This window comes from Ambystoma mexicanum, chromosome 1q (assembly GCF_040938575.1).
Source record: "Ambystoma mexicanum isolate Mex_15411 chromosome 1q, UKY_AmexF1_1, whole genome shotgun sequence".
NCBI classification, from domain to species: domain Eukaryota; kingdom Metazoa; phylum Chordata; class Amphibia; order Caudata; family Ambystomatidae; genus Ambystoma; species Ambystoma mexicanum.
Window position 1 is genome coordinate 1,424,614,847 of NC_090922.1, and position 16,021 is coordinate 1,424,630,867.

Consider the following 16,021-nt stretch of genomic DNA (forward strand, 5'->3'; position numbering starts at 1 on the left):
CCATGACTAGTCAAGGGAACAACCATCAACCTTCACCCCCACGCACATGGACATGCAATCCACATCCATGCAGATAAAAACCTGGCCATCACTCCAGACATTCACATCAGGCTTCTTTCCACTGTCACAACCAATCAATTGTGTATGCTCCACACACATGCATCATGTGCACATGCACATGTCAGCATTCCACAGCAACAAGCACATGCATATGCCATGCACACTTATCAACTGAGCGGCCACAAGCAGTGTGATGAGCAATCACATCAGAGTCACGTTAATTGTAATTCCTCTACACGACTACGTCACACATCCAAATGCACGTACTGCATCCAAGTGTGAGTGATGGCCAGTCAGGGATTCACATCTTTGGCACATATACATAAACATCATACATGCACATGATGTGGGCAACACTACCTCAACTGTCATGTCACACTGGCACGGCTCAGACACAAGTAACAAAACATGTGCACGGTCTGAAAGGCAGCACTCCAACACACAATTCAAGTGATATCTCATTCAAAATACATATAGTCTGAATGCACACATGGAGAGCAATGTCTGGGGCATGCACGCATCCATCCGTCTCAGAGGCATACTTGCTGCAAGCCTTAGTGACTCACTGCCAACAAGCAGTAACATGCGCATGCACTTAAGAGCATAGCAACACATGGATACTCACCATTCGACTCCAGACATTATTGTAACTCACAGACCTGGATTTGCAGCACTGGGTAAAACTTCTCCAGGACCCACATGTTGGTATTAGACATGCGGCACCTGCGTGCACATCGCACCTCTGTGGTGGCACTGGCCTGGATGTGGGTCCTGTATTTCAGGTCCTCTCATCGCTTGTGCATGGTTTTGAAGGTGCGGGATGCCACCCCTTCCGCAATGATGGCATCTGTTATCCAGTCCCAGATCTACTGACATCCTTCCTTGCCGCGTTGCATCAATGGGTTGAAGAGGGCATCATAATTCTCCAGAACCTTCTCCCCCAGGATGTCAACTACCCTGGCAGTGAAGTTGACAGCCCTCTGCCTCGCTGCCATGGGGTTGGCGTTCTGGTCTGAAGATGACGACGCAGACATGGCAACCCCAAGGTAGGTGTGGGTGGGCACGGTGATCCTGGAGCTGGGCTGTGGAGCATAGGAATTGGTATGGCACGGTGGGAGTCTGACGAAGCAGCTGAGGTGGTCACAGGGCCAAGGACAGGAGCACTAGCATCTCCAAATGCAGTGCAGGTGGGCAGCAGGCACACACACTCGATGGGCAGCAGCAGATGGCTAAGTAGGAGGCAGCTCAGGGCAATAGGATGCAAGTAAAAAAGTCACAGAGGCAGGAGTGTGGGTCTTCCGTTTATTAATGGTTGGGCAGCCGGAAACAGAGTGACAGGACTTTGGTGTGATCTCACCAGTCACACCAAGTCCAAAATATTAGTGTGGGCACGTGAAATTCGAGGAAAGGCCCTCAGTGCATAACTTACATGACACAGGCTGCGTGCTGGCATTGAGCACGCCAGAATCAGGGATACATAAGAACGTGTATAAGCAACTCCGACCGGAGATGGATGATTGGAATACTGCAATTTTTGGGGTGCCACGCAACTCGTTCACTTCAGGGACCATACAAACTTCTTATTCAGTTGGGGGATTTGCCTCTGCGCAGACGCAAGTCTACTTTTGAATTTTCAGATGCTAACAGTGAGTTGCGTATACATTTTTCCTACTGTGGGTGCCCTTTTGTATCGCATACCTCGATTCTTACCTTTAGTGTAGCTTTCCGGGGTTTGTGTATGCATTTTTTGTGCTGCTGGGTGCCACAGCGTATAGCGTAATGCTTTTTCTTTTTACGGAAGCTATCCTGGTCTCGCATATGCAATTTTTCATTGTTTGGGGTACCTGTGCATTATGCATCCCGTATGTTTGTCACCTGGGGTACTTTTGAGCCTTTCTGGACCACAGAAGTACGTGTTCCATCACATACACTCTCCCCTCACTCTAATTGCCAAGGACATTTGCTTGGTGCGCCTTCCATTGTTCACTTACACCTGGAACATGAGTGTAAAGGCCAAAAGAGGAAAAGGGGACAGAGGTGGCCGGGGTCAGGGACGTCCTAGGAAGCAGCTGTCCCAGGCCCGAGGGACCAGGGTCCTCCTGCGGAAGCAGATGTCCAAGGCCAAGGGTCCAGGGACATGCAGCTGAAGCAGCTGTCTGAGCCCCAGAGGGTATGCCATGCCCCCAGGCCTCTAGTGGTCTGGCATCTGGAGCCCAGAGTGGTGCCAGCCACACAGGGTCAACACCACTTGGCAAGAAGGCAAAGCCTGCAGAGCAGCAACAGGATCGACCCCATGGCATGACACTGCACATTGAGTAAGAGGAACTTCCATGATGAAGAACTCCAGATCCTCATGGACTACATGACGGAGCACCACCATAACGTATGGTGCTATGGAAGCATGTCACGGATGAGATCAATGCATTAGGGTTTGAGTAGCGCACTGCTGCTCAGGTAGTGAAGCACTGGAATGACCTCACCCGTTACACACAAATCCAAGCTGGGTGCTAACCTCGCCTCTGCTATGGCAACTTGAGGGGGGTCACCAGAGAAGGAGGAGCTCACCCAACATGAAGAGACTATGAAGAGACTATGAGCAAATTCATTCTAATGGAGCAGGTGCAAGGTGTGGGAGACCTGCCAGATTACGAGGGCTGAGGGCACGTCCGGTGAGTGACCAAGGTTGATCCTCCTGGTACGTGTAGTGAAGCATAACCAAGATGTATGATTGTGTTGCGCATTTGGCTGCATTTGAATGAGTGCCCTGGGTGCTCCATGTCGCGGTGTACTGACTCCTGTCCAGTGTACTCAAGAGTGGATACAACCCATGTGTTGTACATCAGTTGAACATGGCCGTGTGACAGTACTCATCCCCCACTAGCATACCCCCCAAACATCTACAACATGATAACACTATGTGCCCTCTTGTTAATTTCATCCTTGATGTAAGTGACTCTGCTCTGCTAGACATGTGCTTGTGTCAGAAAATGAGTTACACATCATGCACTGCAGGGTATAGATTCTCTATTCACAGATGTACGTAGGTGCTTCAATGCTACATAGAACATCCGAGATGACAACCAACACGCCTCATGGAGAGCCATTAGTGAGTGTGCATATGTCTAGACTGTGCACATCCCTGCTGCCGCTATGGCAATGTCCTGAGTCAAAACGTTGTGAGGCCTGATCCCTGCTACCCTTCCACACTCAGCACACACTCCATGGGTCCATGCCCCTGTCCCTCTTGTGGGCCACTGTACCTTGTTCCTATCTCCAACTCCATTTACTTACTCTCTCCAATTCACAGACCTTGGCTAGGTGCTACTCTTTAAGTCATACTTCAACTGGGACTGTTTTCTTTTTTCCGCACTTATGGCATGTTCCCATTGTGTGCAGTCCCTGTGCCAGGTCCACACTAGTGTGGCATGTGATGGATGCAGACTTGGATGTGAATATGTGTGTCTTTCTGTTGACATGTCATGGAATTGCACATCACAGAGCCAAGAGCCACATGACCATGCCCATTTCACTGGTATTAGTCAACAGTTTGCTGTGCCATGTGCCATAATGTGCTTGCTAATGACCATGTTTGTTGGCAATGTGTCCACTGGCAGCATGACCCTGAGCAGGGAATGTTGTTGCCAGTCTGCATATGCCATGATCAGATTGTTTCTTGTAGATACTGTGTGGATGTTGTTTCTCTCATGGTGACATGCCCTGCATTTTCTTGCATGACAGCAATGTGATACGCATGTTTACTGTAGACAAGTTGCACATGACTCCTCATGTCTTTTTCTGTTCATGTGCAGGTGAGGAGACACCAGTTGCAAAGGAGGAAGAGGAGGAATAAGAGTCTGTGGTGGTTCCTACCACCAGTGGAGGACGTGGCGTGGCAGGCCATGAAAATCCACTAGTGCTACAGACCATGCTGGGCCTTTCAGCATACAATTCTGACTATTTCGGACTCCAATAGCTCGGATGCTGAACAGGATGTGCAGTCCTCAATGCTGGCGGAGGTGAGTGCACCAATTGTTGCAGCAGTTGGAGCCCGTGAGTCTGCAGAGGGTCAGGTGTCTTCACAAGGCCAGTCAGTGGTGTCAGGGCTGTCTGTGGTGGTTACGGATGCAAGGTCATGCTCCCATGTATTGGTTTCTGGTCCTGGAGCAGATGTCGAAGGGAGGGTTTCAGTCCTGCAGCCAGGGACAGTGAAATAACAGCAAGGGCCATGCTCCCTTGGGTCAGGCAGTCATGAACCCCACACACAAGAGGGATGTGTGCAGCCTGGGCAGACGGAGTGGGAGCAGCAGATGTTGTGTTCCATACACCGACAGGGTGCTACCTATGAGAATTTGGCTGAGGGTGGTCAGTTCCATGATCCCACCAGCAATAGAGGTGGAGCAACAGTTTCAGGAAATGCCGCTCCCATAGGCTGCGCATGGAGGCCAACATCAGGAGGCGACTGGCAGATCTGAGGTCTCTGCTGAGGTCTCTGCTGAGGTCTCTGCAGGCGTCTCTGCAGGCATCCCTGCTTGCAGAGGGTCGGGCACACAGGGAAGCCCTGAGGCAAGAGTTGTTGGCCCACAGAGTTGCAATCCATGAGGAAGAGGTAGCCACCAAGAGAGCAGAATATCTCAGAGGAACTCTGTGCATACCGTGAGGTTCTGCATGGTGACCTCCAAACCCTCAGTGTGCTGGTGCATGGCCGCTGCCACTGAGGACCAGGCCAGAGCACTGCATGGTCACCCTCAAGCACCACTACCAGCTTCTGGCTCAAACCAGGATGGTGGTGTAAGCTTAGACATTTCTCATGGCCCACCATAGCTGTGCGGTGTGTGAGCCCATAGATGGTATTTTCTTTTTTCTTTTCTTTTTTTTGCACCCACCCATGTGGACCCCACCCCACTGGTCCATGATGGACATTTTTGGTTTTTTCTTTTTTTTGTTGATACTTTTGTTCACCCCAGGGCCGGATGTTGTATTTTATTTTTGAGTTGCCCTTTCCTGGTTTATTTTTTTATTATTTTATTTATTTTTTCCTTGAGGTGTGCTGTTAACATCTCAAGGCCATGAAATTTGCAGTGGTAGACATGCAAGCATGCATAGTGAGGTTTGCATGGTACACAGGATGGCCTGGGCAGGTAACTATGGTTTCTGTGTTCCCTCGCACATGTGTGTTGTGTGAATGGCACTTCACTATGCCTGTTGTAATGTCTTCTTCCATGTTGTTTCAGTAATCCATGATCTGGCGGTGACTGCTGTCCAGGGGAGAAACCCTGCACCCTTCGACGTCCATGTTCCCCATGCCCTCCATCAGGCACTGTCCCGCCTGTACCTAATTTGGAGACGGTTGAAGGTGATGCGGGATTCACAACAATCCAATGCATTCCGTGGGTAAGCATGAGCACTGTCTTACATGTTAAGCATGCGTGACTGGTCACCATGTTTGCTGCATGTGTCACTTAACTTATATTTGCTTTGCATGCTAACATGGTGGTATGGTTATTTAAGTGGTACTCAGGTCACTGTGTTACCTACCTTGGCCTATTCATCTATGGCCGCACCTACTGTGGTGTAGAGCATGTCATTGTCCATCTCAAACCCAGGCAGTGTACTCTTTGATGCAGTAGTTGCTCTCAGTGTCACTCTCTCCCCGTCTCACTGTTGTGGTATGCTGCACTCCTGGGCAGATCACAATATATGTCCTGTCACACTTTTGCACACTGTGCTCCTGCAGTGGGTGTGCTCTGCATATTTGCGTTATCAAATCATGTAGTGTCATGGATGTGCATGCTGTTTCTGTTGTTACTATGCTTTTGTGATTGCATTTGGGGGAAATGTCTCCCGATGGTGTGCATTGTATGCAAGGTGGGTGGATACCCTGTAGAAGTGAAGGGCATTAGATGACACGTGTGTGGTGTTTGAATGGGAGTGTCTGATGTGATCACTTGGGAGTGACTTGTCATGTGGGGCGACAGTACTTCTTCATGGGTGCTTGTTTCACAGGGTGTGTTTCTGGTTATGGGTTTGGGCATGGTGTTGTTTCGATGGATTGGTGGGGCCACTGGTTTTATATTCCAAATTGTGGGTGTTAAAACTGTGTGGGCCTTTTATGGATATTTGGGAGTGGGTTGCATGGCTGGCTGTTTGTGACCTGTGACAGGTGTTGATGGCCATGCTGCTGTGTATCTCATGGCACTTTGAGCATGTATAATGATTGACACTTCACATCCCTTGCAATGTTTGTGGGGTTATGGATCAACAGCACTTTTGGGCTGTCTTGATTGTGGATCAACCATTACGGAGTGCAGCAGCAGTTAAGAGCCACAAACATGTGGGGATTTATTACTTTTTTGGGATGCTACGTTGTGTACCAGCACATTAGGGTTAGGGGGGTTGGTGCTTTCTCATGCGTGTTGCATGCATTCTGCACCATGGTGTTTGCAGCTTCAAGTTGATCGCTGATGGGTGCATGGTACTGCTGCATTCTATTGAATGCAGTATTTGACCAATTGTATGCTGTGACAATGAAGTCTGCATTGACCATGCAATTTGTGTGTGCATCCTACATTTTGCATGCATTTATCCTTGCATGCTGTATCCGATTGCTTTGTGTTGTCTGCTTATATCTACCATGGCAGTTGCCTCAGTGGCCAGCCTTCCATTGTCACATCGGCCTCTGTGAATTTAAGCGTCAAGCATGATCCTGTCGACAGTGCAAGAGGTGAGTATTTGTGTTCTTGCATTTTAATGGCTGCCTCATGGCTGCACTCTAAAAAATGTGCAGCCAACTATTTCGCAGTATCTTCTAACCCTACTCCTTCACAGTCCCTTTGTAATGCCCTCACATCTCTCCTATTTTCAAAATGCCGGGACATATTGAACATCCTAGTGGCATGCCCGCCCAACACAACCCTCCCCTCCTCTGTGCCCCCCATACCACTCACCCTCCTCCCTCCTCTTTCTCCTCCTCCTCCTCTGCTCCTATCTCCCCTGAGGAAGTCACTAGAGTTGTCAACTCCATGATGATCTCTTCCAAAGAGGTGGGCCAATGCACATTCTGAACCATCAAAGGCAACATCTCCTCTCTGGCCCCTACTCTTGCTAATCTCTGCAACCACTCCTTTTCTGGTGGTTCATGTCCATCCTCCCTCAAGCACTGCCTTGTGCACCCCATCATTACAATACCATCTGCAGACCCTTCCTGCACAGCCACCTAATGCACCATTTCAATCACCCCCTTCCTTGGGTAAGTGCTGGAGAAGTTGGCCCTCCCCCAAATCAACGCCCATAACGTACTTGTTGGCGGTGTACATGTACACCAGTGTGGATTCAAAGCTTCCTGAGCCACGGACACTGCTCTCCTGAACATCCATGAAGAACTGCTTGCATCCCTCAATTCCTGATCCCCTGCTGTCCTCATTCTCCTTGAAATCTCGTCTGCATTTGAGACAATGAACCATTCCATCCTCATTAAAATGATCCATGATACACTTCTTATCTCAGAGAGGGCAGTGGAGTGGCTTAGCTCATTCCTAACCAACCATTCCTACAAAATCATCCTTAGCCCTTTCTCCTCCCCTACTTCCTCCTCCACCAGTGGCATCGTCCAGGTATCCATTCTTTTGCCCTGCATCTTTGACATATACATTTCCCTGCTGCAACGCTTCATTGCCTCATTCTCCCAGAAATGTCAGTGCTATGCTGACAACACACAACTCTTCAGCAAAGTTCATACTGACACACGTGCACCTTCATTCATCCCTGACTGCCTCTCTGCCATCCTGGCCTGGTGCACTGCAAAGGACATCGGATTGTACGCCTTCAAAAATGAGAGTCTCCCTATTGGGTCCCCAGCAGCCTACTTCTTCCCTTCACTCTTGTCTTCCTCCATGGGCTCACTCCATGCCCCCTGCTCCGACGGCATGAATCTTGGAGTCATCTTCGACTCTACCCTTTCCTTCATCCCTCATAATCTGGACATTGTCAAGAAGTGCCTCTTTCAGCTCTTCCTTCTCAAAGTAACTGTACCCTTCCACACCTTCCCCCCAGAGATTCAATGTTACCCGTGCTCTGGTTCTCTCCAGGCTACACTACTGCAACAACCTCCTCCTTAATCCTCCTTGGTACACTCTGTGACCCCTCCGGCTTACCCAGAATAGGGCAGCAAGACTTATCCTTGGACTCAGGCCCAGGGACCGCATCTCTCCTGCCCTACAAAATCTTCACTGGCTCACGGTCTCAGCACTGATTAAATTGTAATCCCTCTGTATCATCCACAGGGCTATCTGGGGCCGGGTACCACTGTATCTTCAACGCTTCCTGATCAAATGCTCCTCTTCTAGACTCCGGCGTTCCTCTGGCAACAACTCCCTACATGGGAAGCTTTTTGCTATAGAAATGGGTGTTGGTTGATCGGTTTCCTCAGCAGGCTGCTTTCTGTGTAATAGCCTCCCTCTCCCTCTGTGTCTTGAACAGGACCCCCTTAAGTTCCCAATAAACCTCAAGTCCTTTCTCTTCTCCTCTCTTCCCTGCTGATCATACAGTAGTGTGACTGATGTGCTGGGCCCTTGTGTGTCCTTGGGGCCCTGACCCCCCACATCTATCATCCAAGCCACTGTGTATATAATGCACTTGCTCACACTCAGCCTCACCACGGGAGGTTGCACTTACGTTTATCTTCTCTTTTCTTAGCACTTCACCCCAAGCAGTTCTCCATGAACAACTCAGAACCGTTTCCCTTACCACCCTCCCCTGTACACTTGAACGTTGGGAACACTCACAAGGCATAGTAGGTTTCTCTCCCCTCCCAGTTATTGTCATGATTTGTTTGTATTATTGATTCCATTATTTTTCTCTGTTGTAATTCATTGTCTACCTTCCCCTATCCCCACCCTGTTTGCCCTGAGTGAACTTAGAAACATTTTTGGTAATTGTATGAGTGTCTATTAAGTGACCAATACATAGGTTTATAAAATATTTGCTCCCATGACTGTGTTCAGTGCACTGTCCCAATACTACGCAGGTGATGGCATACCTTATCATGTCATTGGTAGTCTTCCAGGGGTGTCCCTGCTTTTTTGTGGGATCAATTATCTGCATATGTGATGTCTTCTCATTTTCATGCAGCATGTTGACTTATGCGGGCATTGTGTATGTTCCATTGTGTAGTGAATGGGGATATGTGACATTCACATTTGCTGCGTGTGGGATGTCGTTGTTTGTCAGCATGCGGGTTTGATTTGCATGCAGTGTGCAGGTGTTTCTGCATGTGTGGTGGAACACATGGTGATGGTTGTCTTGTGAGTTGTTATTTGCATGTGTTGTATGTCACTGAGGGGTGCCAGTGGGTGGGTCTTGTTTTTTTGTGCAGGGATGTGTTAGCCTCACTATGTTTCATTTTGTTCATTGTCTGCAGATCCTCCATCAAGGAATGATGGCTATTTAATGGGATGAAATTTGACTGTCAACTGCATGCCAACGGCACAGGTAAGATGTTCATTTATATTGATTGTTATGGGATGTTGAGGAACTTGTGGTCAATACTGCACTGCTTTTCTACACACCATAATAGGGGCATGTGTGTCTGCATCATGCGCAATCTAGGACACGTAAGCAGATACTTCCAATTGTGCTAATTGAATTTTGTGTCCAGGTAAATAGTTAAGGACCTTTTTGGCTTGCAGGTCAGGCGTGATGTTTCAGGATTTACCAATGCTTACACATTTGAAGGGTATGTTACTCAGATCAACCAGAGCATAAGGGGACCACTACAGTGGGTATGGTGTGCAGTATACATATCCTTTTACATGACATATGGGATGGTTTTGTGACACAGATTTAATTGAATGGTTGGCATGTTGGTAGTGGTGTACTCCCTCTTCAATGTGTTTCCTTTGGAAACACATGATGAAATGTATTTTAGTTCTAAGGGATGCACACAATTTAGCACTTCCAAGGGCACATTTTCAGGGTGGCTTTGTGGGCACAGTGGATTGGCTCATTGTCATCATTGAATGGCACCTGGGATCTAGCAGGATTGTGTGCACTCTACAGGGGAGGTAATACGATTGCACAAGATGGGTACGTGCAGCCTCTCCAAATATAATGCTATTTGCCCAGCCATACGCAAGCGGTGGGCCTGTGCGTGTGGATGGGGTGCCACCACCATGTCCACTGGGACACCACGCTGTGTTGCAACACTGTGCAGGACACATGCTGCCCCAATGATCCTGCATGCTACTGGTGGTGCATATAGCAATACACCACCAGAGTGGTCAAGGGAGCGGAAACATGACATGAGCACTCCAAATGTGCACTCCACTATGCCCCGAGTTGCAATATGGGCAGTGTTGTATCTCACCTTGGCAGGTGTGTTGGGGTTGCGTATGGGCATCATCATATATGTGCTCAGAGGGTAGGCACTGTTCCCTATAGAGGTGAGAATGATTGTCATTTGTTGACAATGTCTATTGGTCTGAAGGCATCATGCATGCATGTGCATGGCCATTCATACACACCACATAGCCATGTGTTGCCATCCTTCCCAGCTTCCAGGGCCCGGTGTAGAGGGGAAATCCTGAAGATGTAACTAACATGGGTGCTGCCAGGATAGTTGGCATACACTTCAGTAATGATGCCCTTGGCATCACACACAACCTGAACAATGATGGGAGTGCCAGTGTTTTCTGTTGCTCGAGGTGGACGTAGAGCAACATGTGTGCAATCAATGGCACCTAGCACTTTTGGGAAGTGTGCCACTCCATAAAAATCCTGGACCACTGCTTGCCTTTCTGCAGGTCTTCTGGGCATATAGATATACCGGCGGACAGAACGACATACAGTTATTATTGCCAACACATGGTGTAGGCAGCGTGACTGAGTTGCCTGTGAGATGCCACCGAGTATGGCGGTGGTCCGCTGGAATGAGCCAGTGGCCAAAAAATGCAGTACAGTGAGCACCTTTCTCAAGGGGCTCAGTGCTTGGGAGCACATGAATGGTGATGTGAGGTCATTTTCCCACTCCGTGACCAGGTCTAGGATGATATGTGTCGGTACCTATACCTGGCATAGACTTATTCGTCAGGCATCCCAAAAAAGATGGTCCTTGGGTGGAAGATCCAGGCCATAGCCACCCTCCTCCTGCTGTGTCCCGGGATAACTGCTGCAACAAATGGTGCATTCATTGAGGCTGTATACAAGCGATTGTTGATTGTGCATGCTTTTTATGCATTTGTTTGTGTGCACGTTGACGTTTACGCCTGCTATCTCGTGGCGTAGGTGTTTCAGGATTTGCAAGTGATTTTTCGCGTGCCGGCGATCCCTGTTCAATTCCATGAATACGGCTGTTTTGCAGGCGTATGGGCAGTGCGACTGTTTGACAGTGGAAAGTCCCTCTTAACGCCCGTAGTTTTGCTTGTTCTTCTTCATTCCATGTGTTCCGCCCCATTTTTAGGTGGCTGTGCTGGCCCTGGCCGGCCCTTCCCTTGGAGACTAAAGCAAGGCATTCATGGGGTTGCAGCGACGTGATGGACCGGTGCAGATTCCTCGCAAGTCCCAGGTAAGCCAGCGCATTGTGTTCCATCAATCGACGAATGAGAACTTGTGCACGATTTTGAGCGCCCATAATTGCAGTGCAGATTATTCCATGAATTGGGACCTTAGTGTGTAAAAATGATATGGGTGAACTAGGGGCCACCGGTAAGTGTTATGATTACTCACCGCCCTTAGCTTACTCCGGTTTCAAACTTGGCAGGTTTGAAGAAGGTTGTCTGGATTACAAATCCCTGCTTGGTTACGCTTCAAAGTACGCTGCAGTGTGGATCCGATTTACAACTGGAGTTGGATCTCTCGACACGAATGCAGTACAAAGAAAGCATCGATGCAGCTAGTCTAAGGACACTCAAAGGCAGGAAAGTCGCCAGCAGTGACCACCAATGTCGCACAGTGTCTTGCAGACTGACCCCCGCTTCCCTCTCGTGGCCCAAGCAGAAGGAAAGCCAAGATTTGGCAAGAAGAGGCTTTGCACTGCAGACTAGGGTTCTCCCTGTCGCGGTTTATTATGCGGTCACACTCAACTCAGGGCGTTCCTTTCCCTGAAAGCAAGGAAACGCACAAAGCACTTTTTATTCAGATTAGCTTTGGTGAGGCCTCCAACCCGTCTCGCACACAACCCCAACAAATACCCTGTGTCCCCAATGGACTAGGAACCAGGCATGTGTGTAGTAAGAATATATATTTATTAATTTATTTAAGGTTGGACAAACAGGTTAACATCAGCCACAAAACCTGTGGCAGCACCCAATATGACAACATAAGTCTATTCTTCAAGCAACTCAGATGAAATATTAAAACATGCAATCACAACTTACAACAGATTTTATTTTGATTTAACCAATGGAAAACATTCACAATATAATAAAGGGTCCACAGGAATGGCTTACTTGAAACAATACTTTTCTCCCAGCAACCCCCACCCTCCAGGCCTCAATTAAATATGACCTCTTTGATTGAAAGGCAAGGTCCAAGGAGTGTGAGCATAATGGAAAAATCGTTTTGCTGAGGATTTAAAATGTATGGTTGGGAAAAAGGAACTCACATGAAACCGGTTTTCAACACACATGCAAATGAAAGGCAGAACTTGATGATTTGGGGTCAGAAGGGGCCCCTCAATCTTGCTGGTCTTACATATAGGCCCAAGATGGGGATCCCGGTATGCTTAGTCACCTTAACAGGAACTTTGAGCGGAAACTCCGTACACTAAGTTCCAGATGTGGAAACCTCGGGACTGACACTGGTGAAAACAGCCCCAGAAGTACTGGGCCTAACTTAAGCCCCCAAAAGGGGAACCTCGGATGAAGATCCTTTCCTGACAGCCCCTTTCCAGGGGACCTCTGAGGAAATTCTGGAGAGCCGATTAGATCCCTTGGCAGGGGTGCCCTAAAAAGAATTAACTTACCGGTTGCTTTCTTTTTTCTTCCATGAACTGCTGTAACTGTGGTGGAGGAATCGCTGAAACACCTCCTCCCACCTGACAAGCTGACGCTGGAATGCCCGGACAGAGAACGAGTTGCGGTAGAAGCACAAGTCCCATCGGTGTTCCGGGCCTAAGCACTCCAGGCAAAGAGAGTGGGGATCCGCCCTCGCGAAATGACGTTTGCAAGATGAACAGGACACGAATCCCAGATGCTCTGGCATAGACGGAAGAAAGATGACCGTGGAACCGGAGCAGGACAATGAAGGACAAGGGAACAAAAAGAAAACTATTTCCTGAGATGCTAGTGCGTCAGACCACATGGAGAAGAGGACTGGGGGCGATACTCTGGGTCGGAGCTCAGGAAGGCGGGCCTGCGGTCACGTGCAGTGACCCCGCATAAAATAAAGGTATTACCCAAATTGACCTTTTACAATTGACCTTTTGCGCAATTGACTTAATTATAGTATTCCTAATTGACCTTCTGCACAATTGACCTTTATATTATTTTATTTATTTTATATATATATTGGGTTGGTTTTGGATTATAAATAATATAAGGGGATTGGGTGGTGAGTTGTGGGGGGTTTTGGATTAGGAGTGGGTTTGCGGGGGTTCCCCCTCGCATATATGTCCTAATTGACCTTCTAAATTAGCTCAATTCTCCCGAGGTCAATTCTCTCCAGGTCAATCGTGAAAAGGTCAATTAGTATACAACCAAAATAAAAGGACAAAAAATAGTTACTTTTTTGATGCCATTAAAAAGTGCTCATCCGGTCCCGTCCCGAAGGATGGAATGGCCCACAAGTATGGAGGAAAGGGGACGGGACATAGGGGTATTCATCTTAACCTCTGGCATTGCTCTAAGCAACCCTCCAGACCACTGTTCTTCACCTGCCCACAACCATGTGAGATGAACATAAGAAGATTCCACACTTAGAATTTACAAAAGGGCTCCCATGAACTTCCGCCACAGTGCAATGCAACTACTGGTGAGCACACACTCCCCAGCTGTAGCTACAATCTTTAAACAGGGATAACTGTCCGAGGATTGTTTCTAGAAAAACATCTGTACACCCTCAGATAAATGATCCCCATCTGTATGAAAACGTTTTTTTGCAATGACAACCCATGCCTGATGTTCAGCAAATGAGGGATACAAGTCAGTTTTGACAACTCAAGTTTATATTTTGTACTGATGCATTCATAGCAAGTACTGAGATGCCTACTGCAGAAGCAATGCGTGGAATCATCTCAGATCAATATAAAGTTGCAACTGGTAAACAATGGCACAGCCACATAAACTGGCCTAGCAAAGTATTGCGTACTATCTGACTTACCCAAGTGTACCATGTAATTTCCTCCCAAGTGAAGTACAAAGCAATCTGGTTCAGGGAACTTTTCTATCATGCAAAACCTTCAGAAACACGCGCCGCAAATGACGAAACGTAATGCTGTGTGCCTCCAAGTCAGAAACAGGCGATCCCCTGGATGGACGACCACTGCTGCCAGCTCATTTTTTGAGAGGTTGGGCTGCTCTGACTATAAAGGAATGCCTGAATAGCCGCACTACCAGAAATGGTCCTGTAAAAGAAAAACAATAGTAAAGGTAAGGACAAAGGTTGACCCCCACCTTCCCAAACATCAGAGGAGTGGTTGCAAGATAAAGTAACGCTTGGTGAAAATATCTCTCAAAAACATCCAGACTTCCATCTACCAACCCCTTTTACGCCAGCCAGCCCCCATTCCCAAACTAAATGATGTAGTTGCAGCCCCAATCCGAAATGAGTACGATGAGAAGCCCACAGACGTAATGCCTGCCCGTTTAAGTGCCATACCAAAAGCCCGGACAAACTGATATTTGGTCTGTGCCCTGCAATTATGAAAGGCTGCTCCATCGTGGGCATTTGTATCCAACTCAACACGTGGATACTTCGATCGCTCGAGTGCATAAATCCACTATCTGCCACTGCAGGGAGCAAAGGGTGTGTCTTTGCCAGGTCATTCCGGTCCATGTGTGACCATGGACATCATATGCCTTTCCCAGACCCTCCTGTAGCAACGGAAACTGATTTACAACATTTTTTTACTGGGGTTTCCCCCATCTCTCCCCTACTTGCTACGACTATGCGAGTATTCTGGCTTGTCCTATGGCTTCATGGTGTACTTTCTATCGCTGCTACTGGAACAGGAAGCAGGGCGACTAGGCCCTGCTCGACATCCTATTCCTTTCCTTCTTCATCGTCTCCAGCTACCACATCCCCTACACCTCATAAAGGCATGAAATCATAATCAACACAACCATAGGGTGCCGTCTCCCGCCCTCCCTGCTCCACCCTTGTACGTGTGGCTAGCCCTGTGTTCCATGTCCACCGCAACCTTACTAATAACTGATTTATCGAGCCTCACGTGAATCTGCCCATGTCTCCACCTTCCTTCTTTTAGATCCCTTACCTGTCTTCTCACTTCCTCCCACACTTCATCTCTTTTGCCGCTGTAGCAGCACTACCTCGTTCTCTGCTAGCCTTAGCGCTTCCTTAATTTTTTCCAGTTCTTGTGTCTCTACCACTCTTCACAGCCTATCCTAGCAGGAAAAGGCCTAACCTCTTCTTCCTCTCTCGTTTTCATTCTGTCATCCACTCTTCTGACTGCCGGCCTCACTCTTTCTTGCTCCGCCACCCTTAATCGTTCTGCTGACCTAGCAGTTGGGGGAGTTACCGGGGGAGTTAACCCCTTCCCGCTCTCTCTTTTGAACCTCTCCACAGCCCTAACCATTGAAATGGCTACACTTCCACTTTCCTCAAAATCCCAGTTCTTAGAAATCGTACCTGATGTAGGCGTTACCTTTGTCTTGCAACCACTGGAGCGGTCACTGGAGGAAAATGTGGTACAAACTCAGGGTCTGTGTAACGCGTTGCGGGTGAAAAAGGATAGCATCCATATAGGGGGGTACAGAAGGAATTCCTGCACCCTTCTTTTTCGTCTATCTAT

At 48.2% G+C, this 16,021-nt stretch overlaps 1 long non-coding RNA gene across 1 annotated transcript in view; it reads right to left on the reverse strand.

Moving 5' to 3' along the window:
• LOC138548657 (uncharacterized) overlaps positions 1 to 15,298 on the reverse strand; it is a 28,839-nt gene extending 13,541 nt beyond the window's left edge. Inside the window, exon 1 of the long non-coding RNA XR_011292455.1 lies at positions 14,371 to 15,298. This is a non-coding gene — a long non-coding RNA (uncharacterized lncRNA). The remainder of the gene's footprint in view (positions 1 to 14,370) is intronic.
• Positions 15,299 to 16,021: the final 723 nt, after the last annotated feature.